Source organism: Tachypleus tridentatus, chromosome 8, assembly GCF_004210375.1.
Source record: "Tachypleus tridentatus isolate NWPU-2018 chromosome 8, ASM421037v1, whole genome shotgun sequence".
Lineage (NCBI taxonomy): Eukaryota > Metazoa > Arthropoda > Merostomata > Xiphosura > Limulidae > Tachypleus > Tachypleus tridentatus.
Window position 1 is genome coordinate 135,889,940 of NC_134832.1, and position 16,934 is coordinate 135,906,873.

General features: G+C 36.8%; 1 protein-coding gene across 1 annotated transcript in view; it reads right to left on the reverse strand.

Annotated features, from left to right (window-relative positions):
* The window catches only part of LOC143223577 (POU domain, class 3, transcription factor 4-like), a 47,935-nt gene that overhangs the window by 20,892 nt on the left and 10,109 nt on the right, over positions 1 to 16,934 (reverse strand). The window lies entirely within an intron of this gene.

Here is a 16,934-nt window from a genome sequence, read left to right on the forward strand (position 1 = left end):
CATGTTTGGTGTTTTATTTTTGTTTTCCTGTATATTCGTTGCTTGGTTTGATCAGAAATTAATCGAGTCGTAATCCGAGGGTCGCGGGTTCGAAAACAGCCAAGCTACGAACGTATCTGGTTTATTATACTGTTCGTACATGTAGAATGCATTGTCTCATCATAGCCAAGTATTCGAATCCCCGTCACACCAAACATGATCGTCCTTTCAGTCGTGGGGGCGTTATAATGTAATATTCAATCCCACTCTTCGATGGTAAAAGTGTAATCCAAGAGTTGATGATGGGTGGTGGTGACTAGCTGCCTTCCCTCTAGTCTTACACTGCTAAATTAGGGACGGCTAGCGCCATAGCCCTCGTGTAGATTTGCGTGAAATTCCAAAAACAAACATATCATAACATTGTTATCTCATTGTTTTTCTATTTCACAGGAACCACGTCTAATAAATGAACTCGGTATTTATAAAACTGTTTAATCTCGAAGTATTAAGTTCAATAGAGGTCCAGTTTAATCTACACGTCGATCAAAGTGTAGTTAACCAAAGGAATAGTAGTGGCGATAAGTGTATCTTCTGTTACCCTCTATCAATATCTAGCTCTTGATGTCCTCCCAGAATGTTTTATGTGATTAATTGATTGATGATAAATGACTGTTTGGAAACAAGGATATAGTTATACAATAGGTTATTTCTTCTTGGCCGACCTGGGGTATCAAAACCCGGTTTTTAGAGGTATATGTCCGCAGATATACCGCTGCGCCACTGGTGGGGAAGTGATGATCATTGGCTACAGAAGTGTCTCATAGGCCGATGCTGAAATGCCTCGGATCAAGAAACGGCTCTTCATATCACTTCTTGATTAATTACATCTCTAGTTAAACCATTTACGACGTCGGGATTAAAAAAGAAACAGGTTAGTTTTAAATGATCAAAGTAAAGATGTATTCCTTGAACTATTTAATTGAATTACAAGTTTCCTTACACACTTGAAGTACACAAACCTGTTATTTCAAGCTAAAATTCTGTCAGAGCAGTAATTTCCTGACCTAAACAACTGTTATAGAACACAATAAGAAAACAAGATGTCTGAGACGGAACCTAAATATTCAAAACAAAACTTCGATGTTCAAGACTGTTTCTTTGTTTGGAAGACAGTACATAGCTACACAATGGGCTATCTGTGCTCTGCTCATCTCGGGTATCGAAACTCGGTTTCTAGTGATATGAGTCTGTAGACATAACGCTGTGCCACTAGGGGGCATTCAAGACTGGAACCCAGTCATCTGGCTGTTAAGATAGAGATAAAAAGAAATCTGAAATCCTGATTTTCTTCACTTTCGATCCATGATGTTGCTGTAAAAACTCCTAAACAAGTAGGAGTGTTATATCAAGAACTTCAAGAAAAAACGTTTTACCTTTTCACGTTACCTTTCATTAAGTAAACCACAGGCATTCATTGAGAAAATCGTTTAATAATTTTTTTTATATCTGCATGAGTCACCACGTTTCAGGTTCTACAAACATCAGAATAAGGTTGAGCCGCATATAAAATCAAGTTTCGAAATCAACCTGGGAAAAGAGTGAGCTGTATGGGCGCTCCTGTTAACTTTATTGTGATGTACTACAGCTAACTTTACTGTGATGTATATTCTCTTTATTGTGAGCTGCTACTATTTACTTTGTTATGATGTGTTACTGTTTACTTCGTTGTGGTGAGGCCCGGCATGGCCAAGCGTGTTAAGGCGTGCGACTCGTAATCTGAGGGTCGCGGGTTCGCATCCCGGTCGCGCCAAACATGCTCGCTCTTTCAGCCGTGGGGGCGTTATAATGTGACGGTCAATCCCACTATTCGTTGGTAAAAGAGTAGCCCAAGAGTTGGCGGTGGGTAGTGATGACTAGCTGCCTTCCCTCTAGTCTTACACTGCTAAATTAGGGATGGCTAGCACAGATAGCCCTCGAGTTGCTTTGTGCGAAATTCAAAACAAACAAACAAACAAACAAACTCGTTGTGGTAAGCTACTGTTTGGTTTGCTGTGAGGTCCTACAGTTCACTTTATTGAGAGGCACCATTGTTCACTCTACAGTAAAACCTTACCGTTTGCTCTGTTGTGAATACCTTAAGCATTTCTTTCAATTTAGTTTTTCTCAGTAACGCAAATATCTAATAAGGAATGTTAAAATCGCCCGCAAGATTTCGTAATATTTATTCCCACTGTTTGTTATAAATAGAGAAAAATAAGCACATTGTACTCAAATCATTGCTATTTTAACGTGTTAGGAATATTCAAAATGAGAAACAACAACAATAATCTTGCGTTTCTCTAACTAGTTACTCGCGCTAATAAATTGTTGGCACTTTTTTCTGCCAGCGCACAGACAAGAGGTAGTAATGACGTAGCGATACACTTCACAGTGTCTGGAGATCAAGATTGACGCCCAAAACTATTAGAAGGATTATTAGAATGCAGGTAAGAGTCTACGAACAGCCCTTGTGGAACCATGTAATTATATTGTGATTGATGGGATGTAATACTTGTCTAAGGTCAGACTTCTCTACGTTCAAGCCCACGTCTCAAGGTGTTTGTTTTAAGAATAAAATGACACCTTTAAAGAAGAAATTTTAAATAATTGGAACAGCTTATCCTTGCCCTATTATTGGAAAACCTAAATAAATGATTAATAAAAGAAGACTGAAAGGCCCGACATGGCCAAGTGGGTTAAGACGTTCGACTTGTAATCTAAGGGTCGCGGGTTCGCATCCCCGTCGCGCCAAACATGCTCGCCGTTTCAGCCGTGGGGGTGTTATAATGTGACAGTCAATCCAACTATTCGTTGGTAAAAGAGTGGGTGGTGATGACTATCTGCCTTCCCTCTAGTCTTACACTGCTAAATTAGGGACGGCTAGCGCAGATAGTCCTCGAGTATCTTTGCGCGAAATTCAAAACAAACAAACAAACAAACTAAGATTGAAAATATTTGACCGGCAAGATTACATTAACAGCCAATTATGAACGTTAAAAGTCATGTTAAAGTTTATGATCTGGACTTATGTTGAGTCATAGGTTTTATGTGATCTAAGTAGCACTCAAAGAAAGTTTTCCACAAATATACAACTTTAACATCATGAACGTTAACTTACGGCATCTTAATACCACTGACTAAGAGAGATATTTTATGGAAGACATCTAGCTATCATCATTTACTACCACTCCTGGGACATAAAAACGGGACTTCATGGTTACGTTTTTAGTGTACTCGCTGTCTAAATGTCCGGAGCGTGTTTTTGTAGCAACCAGCCACGTACCACGAGCCTTTGCATTTACAGACTAAACACGTTAACTACTAGGCTACACACGACCCGACCTTAAAAATTGATTATAATTTTATATTTGCAAGAAAGAACAAGTTAAAATAACTCACCCTCTCCTCATATGACCACCTCATTTTCATAGCCTTCTTCTGAACTCTGTCCAATATATTGATGTCCTTTATTGGATAACAACTACAGGCAATACTCCAAATAATTTAACTATGAACATACTTCTTAGATATAAAACACGTATGCTCTAGTATCACAGCTTCAACGTTCTGTATCAAAATAAGGTCATCACTTATTTCATGGGTAATTTCATGGAGTTATGAACAAATGCATGAATGTTAGCAGATAAACAAGCGACCTATAATCCATTAAAACATTCAACATAAAACTTTCTAAGTTGTACTTAAGATTTCTTGTACACCCAGCAGATTGCTTTCAACTTTAATAAATGGAAATCGACAAGTAAGTAAAAAATGCAAATTTATTTTTCCCAATGTCATGTATCATCCAAGTTTATTTGCTTTTTCAAGAATAACGCTAATATATTATCCTATTCAAGCATATTCTCGACAGCAGTTCGCTGTAGATAGCTCGGCTGCAACACCTGGGCCTTGCTTTGGCAATATGGCCGACTGTTTCTTGGTGAACCATAACTCAGGTTCTTCTGACAGTTTCGGTGATTTAGCATAGGCAGCTGGCCATCATTCCTTGTACTAAATAATATGGTAGTTCTCTTTACTACCCCTGGGAGGCGCTCAACATGATCAAATCCAAGTCTAATTAACGGGAATGAGAGATATTTAATTAATAATTCCTGGCTGGATGTAGATGTTTTGACATAAAGTAAACAGATTAAAAATTTCTGTCAAGTGTCTACAAACTACATGTTACATTATAATATGGGACAACAGTGAGAATGTTGTCCACTTTTAAACTACGGTGGCCCGACATGGCCAGGTGGGTTAAGGCGTTCGGCTCGTAATCCGAGGGTCTCAGGTTAGAATCCTCGTCACATCAAACACGCTTGCCCTTTCAGCCGTGGGGGCGTTATAATGTAACGGTCCATCCCACTATTCGTTGGCAAAAGAGTAGCCCAAGAGTTGGCGGTAGGTGGTGATGACTAGTTGCCTTCTCTCTTGTCTTACACTGTTAACTTAGGGATGACTCGCGCAGATAGCCCTCGTGTAGCTTTGCGCGAAATTCAAAAAAAAAAATAAACTTTATACTACGGTTAAATAGGTTATTATAATAAGATTGTCTTATCTTTAGTTGTTTGTTCAAGGAAATCTAGGCAAAAGCCCTATACCTTGAAAAGAAATTTCTATTCATTTTCCTATTATTAGAGGAAAATGTTTTAGATCTTTGCAAGCTAACAAGATTATTAGAAAACCATTAGATAAAATTAAACCGTTTCAAAACTTTCAGGCGCAAAAGTTTGGTTTGTTAGAGTTGTTTGTTTTTCGCACAACTGTGCGAAATGCAATGGTTATCTGTGCTAGCCGTCCCTAATTTAGCAGTGTAAGACTAGAGGGAAGGTAGCTAGTCATCACCACCCACCGCCAACTCTTGGGCTACTCTTTTACCAACGAATAGTGGGTTTGACCGTCACATTACCGTCCCCACGGCTGAAAGGACGAGCATGTTTGGCGCGACGGGGACGTGAACCCGCGACCCTCAGATTACGAGTCGCACGCCTTAAGACGCTTGGTCATGCCGGGCCCTTATTAGAGTTGCAACAATGCTCATTAAAGTATCATTGGAACTGACGTTTTGTACTATCAGTGAAACATTACTGGCAAAACCGACATCCGTCACGATAAATGACCATTGAGATTTAAATTCTTTTTTCTCCTCTCTTTGATCTTGAACACAATTGTTAACTTGAAGTTACTGCATAAAATAGCACGAATAGGAAGCTGTTCAAGTTGCTAGTTAGGCCTTAATGGGGGTGCTGCTTGCATTTGTAATCTCTTGTACCTGGCAAAAACATTAAGATATTGGACAGAAAACAGAGGAGTGTTATAAAATTATTCAGAAGTTAAATGGGTTGTCGTTGTTGTTATTTTGAATTAAGCACAAAGCTACGCAATGGGCTATCTGTGCTCTGCCCACCACGGGTATCGAAACCCGGTTTTTAGCGTTGTAAGTCCGCAGACATACCACTGAGCCACTGGAGGGCCATATGGGTTGTCATATGGAGAGAGACTGAGATATCCTAACTTGTTTTCTCTTATACTCCTGAAGAAAGGTCAGAAGCGATCTAATTAATTTTTAATACTTTTCAAAATCATTAAAATAATTGATAAAAATTAATGGATCCAATTTTTGTGTGTTTAATTATGAGGACACAATGAGAATCCCTTGTTTAATTGTTTATAGTTAAACACAAAGCTACACAATGGGTTATTTGTGGTTTGCCTATCAAGAGTATCGAAACCAGGGCTGTAGCGTTGTAAGTTCGCTGAAATATCGTTGTGCCACTAGGTAGCCAGTAGGAGAAAATATTTGAAACATTCTCAGTTGAGACAATTTTATTTATTTACAACCGTGAGATTTCACGGTAGTATAAGAGATTAACTGATGAATATTTGGAACATCAGGGCTGAACCTAGTGATTAGTTTTCTATATGTTGAGAGAAGTTGGAAGATATTCATCACGGGTCAAAATGACCGTCGATTTTCAATAATTTATCTTAAATGATAAAAAAAATACCATTGAATCACCTCATTTGTTCCACACTTTTCTTTGCTCCTGTAATATTTCATAAGATTATGCATTGTAAAAGTGTCATAATAAAAGATATTCGGTTATGGATACTGAATGTTGTAAGCCGACTCGTATCTCAGCCATTCAAACACTCATATGAATTTTTTTTAACCAATCATCCGTGACAGCAGTTGATCAACAAATGCTTGACAGATACGAAAATATTTTCTGATTACTAAAGTTCGATTTAATTATAACGCCGTTAATGTGATTGATAAGACGTTGTTACAGGGTCTGTTTCCTTTTTTAATGCTTATTTGTGTTCACTCTGGTCTTGATACCTGTTTGAAATCACCATGACATAGGGATCACACTGAATGTAGGCTTTGAAGATGCCACATGCGAATTGAGGCTTTATTCAGTTACAAGATGTTTCTTTGTTTATTCTCATGCACTTTGTAACTCCACTACCTTCCAGAAGTTCTAGACCGATAAACTCGAGTCCTGTGTCATGGAGCAGAGTTATTTAGGAACGTGCAATGGTCAGTTTCACTGAAGTGATCCAGACTAAAACCAACAGCTCGGAATCACTTCAGTGGAGCTGAAAGACACTGCCAATGATGTCGAGATGTCGACATCATTGACAGCGTATTTCACAAAATGCAGGCGTCCCACACCCTAGCCAGAGATTAACACCCATATCACCTGACCCTTCAGGTGCTTCACAAGTTGCCTTCAAACACGATGGACGAAACTCTTCTCCAGATCGATGTTATACAACGCGCTTCCCACCACACTCATGTTGGTTAAACTTTGATTTGTCCAAAAAGGTCATTTTGCTCCCCACACTTCAGTCCGGCCAACATGCCCTATGACCTTGTTGAGACTAAACTTACTTACCTCATCTTGTTGGTGAGGAAGGGTTTCTTTCTTGGCCATCTTGCTGGAAGACCAATTAAACACTGGAGAGACCGGACGATGAATCCTGATGTCTCCTGATTTATTGTTTGAGACATGTATACGACAGTTTATGAGTCAAAAGTTTCATGTGTTTCAGAACACGATTTTCTGCTGCTGTGGAATATTTTTCCTAACCCTTCTCTTCCCATGTTCCACACAGTCAGTCTCTCTACATCCGGGCACACAGCAGTTCACAGTGTAATGGTTAAATTTAATCCTTGTAACAGTCTGCTCTGTCAAAGAGTTCCTCTTTACTGAAAGAAATGACGACTGATTTTTCTCATGAAGTTAACTCTCAACCATGTTCATAATAGCATCACACGAACGTTACTTAGATAACCTTCTAAACTGACTCTCAATAAGAACCAGTATATACAGCCATAACAACAAAACAAACAAAAATGGCTGATGCAAAACCACAGCTTATAAAGCTTCTGATGTGATACTTAAACAATATTGCATCATTCGGGAAACGCTTTTGCGCACTTACAAGCATTAGGAATTCTAAACAGAAGATGATACCGAAGAAAAGTGGAAAAAAAACGGGTGACACAATACGTTTTTTCCACCATTGTATATATTTAACTATAGTTTGTAACACTTGACAGTTTTGTAAAGAGATACGCATTTGAATCATTAATAGGTGTTGGAAAAATTAAATAATTTATTCTCAAACCCAGCATAAACGTCATCAATACACATAACCTGAAAAATCATACCGTTTTTCCATTAATGTGATGTATTCTGACTACAATTAGCTAAGCTATAGCAAATGGAGAGTCATGTGGGCTGTTTATCATGTGATATACTCTGATAAAAATAAAGATGTCGCAGGTTGAAAGTTACATTGGTAAAGTATTCTTGTAAAAAGATAAAGAATCTTTAGCAGATTTCAAGTAACATTAGGTGGTCGCTTGGTGGTGTATTTTGGTAAGAGCTAGAGTATTTGAAAGTCATCTCAGGTTCTCACTAAGTAACATCAGTAACATTAGGTGGTCGCTAGGTGGTGTATTTTGGTAAGAGCTAGAGTATTTAAAAGTCATCTCAGGTTCTCACTAAGTAACATTAGATGGTCACTAGGTGGTGTATTTTGGTAAGAGCTAGAGTATTTGAAAGTCATCTCAGGTTCTCACTAAGTAACATTAGATGGTCACTAGGTGGTGTATTTTGGTAAGAGCTAGAGTATTTGAAAGTCATCTCAGGTTCTCACTAAGTATTCTGGCAAAAGATAGATTTATCTCCTGGAAAGTCATATTAGGTTTCATTAGGCTACACATGGTCGCAGGTTTGAATCACGGTCGCACCAAACATGCTTGCTCTTTCAGCCGTGGGGACGTTATAATTAACGGTCAATCCCACTATTCGTTGGTAAAAGAGTAGCCCAAGAGATTGGCGGTGGATGGTGATGACTAGCTGCCTTCACTTTAGTCTTACACTGCTAAATTAGGGACGGCTAGCGCAAATAGCTCTCGAGTAGCTTTGCGCAAAATTCAAAAATAAATAAATAGGTTACTAATTCTGATAAAACCAGATAAGCTATACCTGCTAGAAAGTCAGAGCATAGTCTCACCAGATAAAGTATTTTGACAAAAGCTTAAAAGACTGTTTTATTATTATTTTCCCGAAAGGGGGCTGAAGAACGCTTGGAGGAATCACCTGTTTTAACCATTTGCACCATTGAAAGGTAGTGTGTTGTCTGTCAGTCAGTCATTACACACTATAATGACGTTAGATAAAGCCGGCTTAAAGCTGCAATTTGTACTTTTGTGACATCAATAAAACGTGCGCATGCCATGAATTACAAGAAAAATTATACACTCTGTAAGCTACAACACAGCATGACGTATGGATTTTAAAAGCAATAAATAAAAGTATTTGTTACTCTCAGTTTTGGTTTTACTTTAGCCTTGAAACAGAACACTTTCAGGGACCCATACAAAAGGACAAATAGTTTTTGTTGTTAAATATCACTGAACGATTAACAACTGCACCTTTGTGAGTATGGTTTGTCGGTTTTGTTTAAGCTAATTTTTTCTGTATTTGACTAAAATACTACAAAGATAAACATAATGAAATCTACCATGTATTTTAAACACAGTGATCAGTAAAAAGTGTGAACATTTTAAATTTATTAGCTCTTAATAGGATGACGTGAATGCCAAATTATGCACATATGTAATACATATAACGAATCCCCCAGTGGCATAATGATATGTCTGGGAACTTATACTGCTAGAATCCGGGTTTTGATACCTGTGATGGGCAGAGCACAGATAGTCAGTCATTTGTGTAGCTTTGTGCTACAACAACAATCTTACAATTAAAAGTGGTTCATTGTACTAAAAACACATTTGCATTTCAGATTGTTTCTAAAACTTATTCCAATCTGAATGCTTGGGTTCCACGTGAATACGAAGTTTTCAAAGTGTGTGCGACGTTCATCTCTGTTCTAGTTGTGTTGTGTTCCAGTTACGTTTCATTGTTACATTAAGTCTATGATTTTACTTCGCTACATGAGAAAGTTAATTGGTTTTGTGATTTGGTATAATAATCGTTCCGTGGTTAAAATCATATCTTCCACTTTTCATTCTCATTTTACGTCTTGTATTTAAATTGCTTTTAATGCATCTGAAAGAAACAGTGTTTTTGTCTTAACTTCTTGTAATATATTCTGATATAGCAGGTACATAATTTATTTTGTTATAACCATTTATTCTTTGATAATAATTATAACTATTATCGTCTAACTAGCAACCGACAGCTTAAAGATCTTGATCTAATCTATTAGACTTGTACTGAATAAGAGTAAAGGCTCATATTTAGTCATACAACTCAGATATTAACTTAAGTAAGTGTAATTAAAGACTAGCGTATAATAACCTTGTGTTTTCCAATACAGGAACAATTTGGATTGTATTACATTGAAAACCATTATTGTTTGTTTGTTTTTGTTTTGAATTTTGCGAAAAGCTACTCAAGGGCTATCTGCGCTAGCCGTCCCTAATTTAGTAGTGTAAGACTAGAGGGAAGGCAGCTAGTCATCACCACCCACCGCCAACTCTTGGGCTACTCTTTTACCAATGAATAGTGGGATTGACCGTCACATCATAACGCTCCCATGGCTGAAAGGGCGAGCATGTTTGATGCGACCGGGATTCGAACCCGCGACCCTCGGATTACGAGTCGAACGCCTTAACACGCTTGGCCATGCCGGGCCCAGAAACATTAAGAAATGTCTTATTTGAAACATATTCTGAAAATTAAGCTTTAAATTCCTCAAAACCTGAGAAAAGATCACGAGATAAATATAACGACCTAATTTTTTGGAAGATCTATGTTATTTAAACTTATTGTTTTCCAAAAATAATACTGGTCGAATATCTTTTATTCTTTCCTTTTCCACTGAACTTCCATATTCGTGCTACCATTTAACAGTGATATTGTATTAACGTAGTTACCATGGGTACTGTGCAGCTAACAGCTTATTTGTATTCATGAGCCAGGGCGATTGTCATATTTCATATTATAAATGTTTATCTCGTTTAAGTGATGAAAGATAGAACTTGAGGCTAACGAGAATTCGCGCCAATTCTCCTCGTGCGTACGACAGTTTCTGTCGACGATTTGTGGATATAATATCAAAACAAACAACACTGAAATGTTGCAATATTTACTTAAACTGATTTTTATCCTTAAGAAACACCACTTTGTAGTAATAGCATTAGTTTTGTGTACAAAACTGTATGTTTACAATTGTAGATATTTGTTGGTAACATTACAAGATAATTGCTTGTTTTAGAACAGAGTCACATTGGGTTGGCTACTGAGTTCGCCACGAGAAATCGAAATACTGGATTTTAGCGTTGTAAATTCTTAAAGTTACCGCCATCCCTTAAAAGATAAACCTAATTCACATAACTTTCATGAGAGAATATGAAATAAAATACATGCAGAAAAACATGGTCGATTGAAAATTGGGACGGGCTGGCCTAATTATTAGTGTGCCGTACCTTCTGTCAAACGGACCAGGGTTCAAACTATGATATACTGCTGTAAACACTCGACATTTTGACCTCTAATACTTAATATCTCTATACGGTTAAGATAAACTGTTTAGACAGAGGGCGCTGTTGACTGATTACTCTTCTTTTGATCAGCAGTTCAAAATAAGAAATGGTTATGCCCGAACCTTTGTGTTTCTGGCCTGAATGTTTAGCTCACATTTCGCATATGGTACTTCAGGCTAATAACGCGTTGACAAACTACGATTTCTAAGCATAAGGAAGAGTTTTATTGATGATGGAACGTATGTTCACCTACCTATTATTCTGTTAACATAACATGCTTCTTTACTCAAGCGCTTTTGGTTGAAATTACTAAATCTAATAAATGTTATAAAATGTATTAAATAAATATCTTGACAACATTTAATTTTACATATTTAAATAAGAAATTCTAAAATAGAAGAACTATAGAAGTTAAATGTCATGACCTTTTAAAGATATTATTGTGTTAGCGAATGCAAATAAACTGAAAAAATTCGGAGAAAAACAAAATTTATGTTATTTTAGGATTTTATTTAAAAAATAAAACAAAATAACATAAATAAAATATGTGAGCTTTGATGAATCGATTCTGGTAAAAAAACAACATATGTTTTGTTGAAAGAAAAACCTCCAGGCATTATACGAAATGTTGTTTTCCGGGAAATTGACGTTTTGCATAATTCAAGAACTCTAAGCAGAACGGACATATGATACTTCTTTTTAGAATCAGTAAGTAGTGTGTTTGAGCCGACCAGATGTCGTTGAAAGGCAGAAGTTATTTCCCGACATTCCGTGGATAAACGTGCTAGAACCGCGGATTTCACAGCGGAAATGGGCAGGTGCTCGGTGACCTGAGCGGAAGTAGGCCTAAGATGGTTGGTCTTCAGTACAAAAAAGTGTAAGTCAGCGTAAAGGTACTAATTCAGGTGCAAAACATTTAACTAATGAATAACAAAGATAATAGCAGTTAATATTCCAAATTGTGGTGGATAGGTTTTAATGCCTCGTAATTCAGAAAAACTATTTAAAAAAGTAATAGTGGCATATACATTTGTACTTAAATGTCACGTGCAAATGATAACTCGAAAAGGGTATTTTAGTGACAAAGTAATCCTTTAAAACCAAAAATGTAAAAATAACTTATTTTGAAACATTCGACTAAGTCATATCTAGATATTAAACTTAAGACAGAACATAGCATAAATTTGGTTTCTTTTGGATTTCGCGCAAAGCTACACAAGGGCTATCTGCGCTAGCAATCCATAATTTAACAGCGTAAGACTAGATGGAAGGCAGCTAGTCATAATCACCCACCGCCAACTCTTGGGCTACTCTTTTAGTCACGAATAATGGGATTGACCAGCACATTATAACACATCCACGGCTGAAAGGGCGAGCATGTTTGGTGTTACGAGGATTCGAACCCGCGATCCTTGAACTACGAGTCGAGTGCCTTATCTACCTGGCCATGCTGGGCTCATTCCATGACATCTGAAAACCACAAACATATTTGAAATAGTATTGAGATAAAATGTTTATTTTGAAATTTCTAATCAACAAAGGCTCTTGAAAACACATCTATTTACGATTACAAGATTGTTTGTTTGTTTTCACAAAGGTACACAATGAACTATCTGTGCTGCACCCAGCACGAGTATCGAAACATGATTCTTAGTGTTCTGAGAATCCAGGTTTACCACTGCACCACTAGGGAGTGATTATAACAATTTATAACTTTGCATAACTTCTTTATGCAAAGAAGAATTAAATAATATATTAACCACAAATCAGGAAGTCTCGAATAGAAAACTTTATTAAAGAAGAATTAAATAATATATTAACCACAAATTAGGAATTCTCGAATAGAAAACTTTATTAGAGAAGAATTAAATAATATATTAACCACAAATCAGGAAGTCTCGAATAGAAAACTTTATTAAAGAAAAATTAAATAATATATTAACCACAAATTAGGAATTATCGAATAGAAAACTTTATTAAAGAAGAATTAAATAATATATGAACAACAAATCAGGAATTCTCGAATAGAAAACTTTATTTTCTTTATAACTGCTTACGTAAATTAATAAAGTGTATTTTTTATCATAAATTCATCTTTAGTTTTTTGTTGTAAGAAACGTAACCCTAATAATAATATATTAATTATTTATTTAGTTAGTTGTTTTATTTTTGCTTATTTGTTTTTAATTTCGTAATTTAATATTTATCACACACATATATAACAGTTTATATGTGAATGTTTAACGGAAACAATAATAATAAGTTGAATATGTTAAAAATGTAATTTCAAGTTAAAAGGTTTCAGACATTCCTGTGAAATTAAAAAAACACATTAATTGACATTACTGATAACTGGTTACTTTTGAGTTTCGCGCAAAACTGTATGAAGGCTATCTGCGCTAGCCGTCCCTAATTTAGCAGTATGAGACTAGAGGGAAGGCAGCTAGTTATCACCACCCATCACCAACTCTTGGACTACTCTTTTACCAACGAATATTTGGATTAACTGTCATATTATAACGCCCCCACGGCTGTAAGGGTGAGCATGTTTGGTGTGACGGGGATTCGAACCCGCGACCCTCAGATGATGAGTCGAACGTCTTAATCCACTTGGCCATGTCGGGCCCAACAAAATGAGAAACTTCCGATACGTTGAGGCAGGTAGGTCTTACCGGTTCACTCTCGAAAAATCAAGGTCTGCTCCCGCAAAGCGTTCTGTCTATCAGGTTTCTTGTTTCGTGATTTTTGTGGTGTTTGAATCTATGTGATTTCTCATTCTCGAGACTCAGAAAATTACAAACTATATTTTGTTATTAGGCAGCTGGCCACGAGACATACTAAATCTCAACTTGTCCTATGATGAATGACATCAAACCTTTACAATGGTTTATTCTCTATTTTTGGCATTCTAATTTCGACTAATTAACTTGCCCATGGCCAATTCAGTGGCTTTTCACTGCAGTGAAAATGACCTCACCTTCTTGTTGAAATTCAATTGAAATGTGGTGTTTCGCAAGTGTAGATGTCGTTTGAAACTGACCCTTTCTGGAAGGGTTATGCCCCAGGACTTGACTTTTCGACGCAAAGTTAACATGTAAAGCAGGATATGGCAATCGTTTCAAATAAAGCTGTATCAGCAATCTCAAACCGTTTCGACAAAGGTAGAGAAGGTATAATTCCAGCAGAAAGAAACGCTGGTTGCTCTACGATCAGCTAACGTAAAAAAATAATATCAGATCGGAACAACAAACCAAACAACCATTACACAGATTTAGATGTACCAAAAGGCGAGCGTTTTCTTATAAAGCACGTCATCAACAGAAAACAATTTAATGAAAGTCGCACTACTTATATCTTGGTATGAGACAAGTAGAAGTGTGTCGTCATATGCTAGAGGAATCACGTGTCTACTGCTAAATATTTACAAAAGTTCGTTTATTATAATCCTGTCAGTGATATAACATTTGAAGTAGAAGATGGTTTACTTCTGTTCGTAATTTTTGAAAAGTAATTAGAATTCATAAGAACAAAGTGAAGTATTTTAACTCTGTAGCTGGCTGTTAACGTTCTCTTGGTTGTTTTTTTTTTACTTCTGAATTTTCGCCAAAAACTACACGACGGCTATCTGCGCCATCAGTTCCTAATTTAGCAGTATAAGACTATAGAAAAGGCAGCTTGTTTTCACCACCCACCACTAACTCTTGCGCTACTCTTTTGCCAGCGAATAGTGGAATTGCCCGTTACTTATAACGCCCCCACAGCTGAAAGGACGAGCTTGTATGGTGTGATGGGGATTCGAACCCGCGACCCTCAGTTTACAAGTCGAGCACCCTAATCACATGGCCATATTGGGCCTCATTCTCCTGTAAAAGAAGGTTTCATTTATATGATTAATTTAGCGATCGGCCCTGTTTTGTTTCTCTTCTAGACGCAGGAACAATTAACTTCAGATTAAGTTCGGATCAGAATCGTGTCGTTCTTATGCGTTAAGTTATTAAGATATTGTTCTCGTTTTGTGTTTCGGAGAAACACTTTCAAATATTCTCAGATTTTGTGGGGGGGGGAGTGAATCTATCTCGCGTACAAAGGTTTTTAAACACTATACTTCAGGTTTTTTTTTCACACAATTTAATCTATTCTAAGCACAGATAATATTTAAATAGATAAGAAAAAACAACCACAAAGACTCCAACTACCCGAATGTTCTTTGAAATAGACGGAATTTCTCACCTACTTGTAGAAGAACAAATAAAAAATTTGATTTTATATTTTTGGGCTTTGTCGTTGTACTTCGCCTGTGACTGTGCTATACACATATAAATAAATTGATAGGACACTTGAAGCAGTAATTCTTTGTACTTGCGTGTTTATTTAAAATTTCATAACAATATTTAAGTCTACTGATTTCCAATAACTCACCGACTTTCAGGGTTTAAAATGAAACTACTAAAACACTCATTTTTGTAGTTCTTGGACTAAATACTTAGATGCTATGTTTTCTGGTCGATGGTGTTTATTTTTGTCCGTTTTGTTTTTCTTCTTCCGTTTCCAATAGAAAGTATTGATTTATTTATGTTAAATAAATAACATTTGTATCCAGTGATGTCGAGAAAACTCACTTGTAGAGAAATAGATATGTAAAAACGGCTCGTTTGGGTTGAGAAAATTTTTTACGTGGAGGAGTGAACAACGTTTAGAAGGTCGAAACGTTGTTCACTCTCTACGTAAAAAATTTTCTCAACCCAAACGAACCGTTTTTACATATATATAACGTTTGTATCCGTTACTGTTGGAACACGAAGTTTAAACAAGATCATTTTCATGTTTTCTCTTCACTCCAACTTTTCTCTTTTTTTTTTTTGTGAGAGAGAAATACGTGCAGTTTATTTTGTAACGGTCGTTCTAATTTTTTTTTCATATTGGCCCAGCATGACCAGGTCGTTAGGCGACACTTTCCTCGTTATATACGGGTCGCGGGTTCGAATCCCCGTCGCGACAAACATGCTCGCTCTTTAAGCTGTGATGGGGTTATAATGTTATGGTCAATCCCACTATTCTTTGGTAAAAGAGTAGCTAAAGAGTTGGCGGTGGGTGGTGATGACTAGCTGCCTTCCCTGTAATCTTGTACTGATAAATAAGGGAAAGCTAGCGCAGATACCCCTCGTAAGATATCATTATTATATTTTGTGGAGCAAAGCCTTAACTTCTATAAGTACTGAACTAAAACTATAGATAAATTCTTCATTTCGAAAGTTAAGCCTATTCTAACTCAGTGTTGCACAATAAATGGGCTATAAGCGCTGTGGTAACCAAAGGGATTAAATTCTGAATTTTTGTGTTATAATCCATCGAGCTTACTGCTGAGCCACCAGAGAAGAGGCTCGATACTTACTGAATCAAATCTTTAAAGCTATAAATGACGTGTGAACTCTGGTTCATTTATTTTTCATAAATGTGGAGTTGCATCCATGTTATTCAGTTGTAATTTAAAGAAAAACCAGTAAGTTTAACAAGTAAAAATACTTATGAAGCACAGCTTGATAAAATAAAATATCTATACCTTCATATAAGTCAAGAAAAAAAATAGATAAAAGAATGAACTGAAACACTGAGTACATGTCAGGTCGAACTCATGGAAGTGGGAATCCGTTTTCACACACACACAAAAAAGCTGAAGGAAAAAATTGATTTGTGACTTACTTTCCATCAGCTTTTGGCCCGGCATGGCCAAGGTTGTTAAGGCGTTCGACTCCCAGTCGCACCAAACATAATGTGACGGTCAATCCCACTATTCGTTTGTAAAAGAGTAGCCCAAGAGTTGGCGGTAGGTGGTAATGACCAGCTGCCTTCCCTCTAGTCTCACACAGCTAAATTACGGATGGCT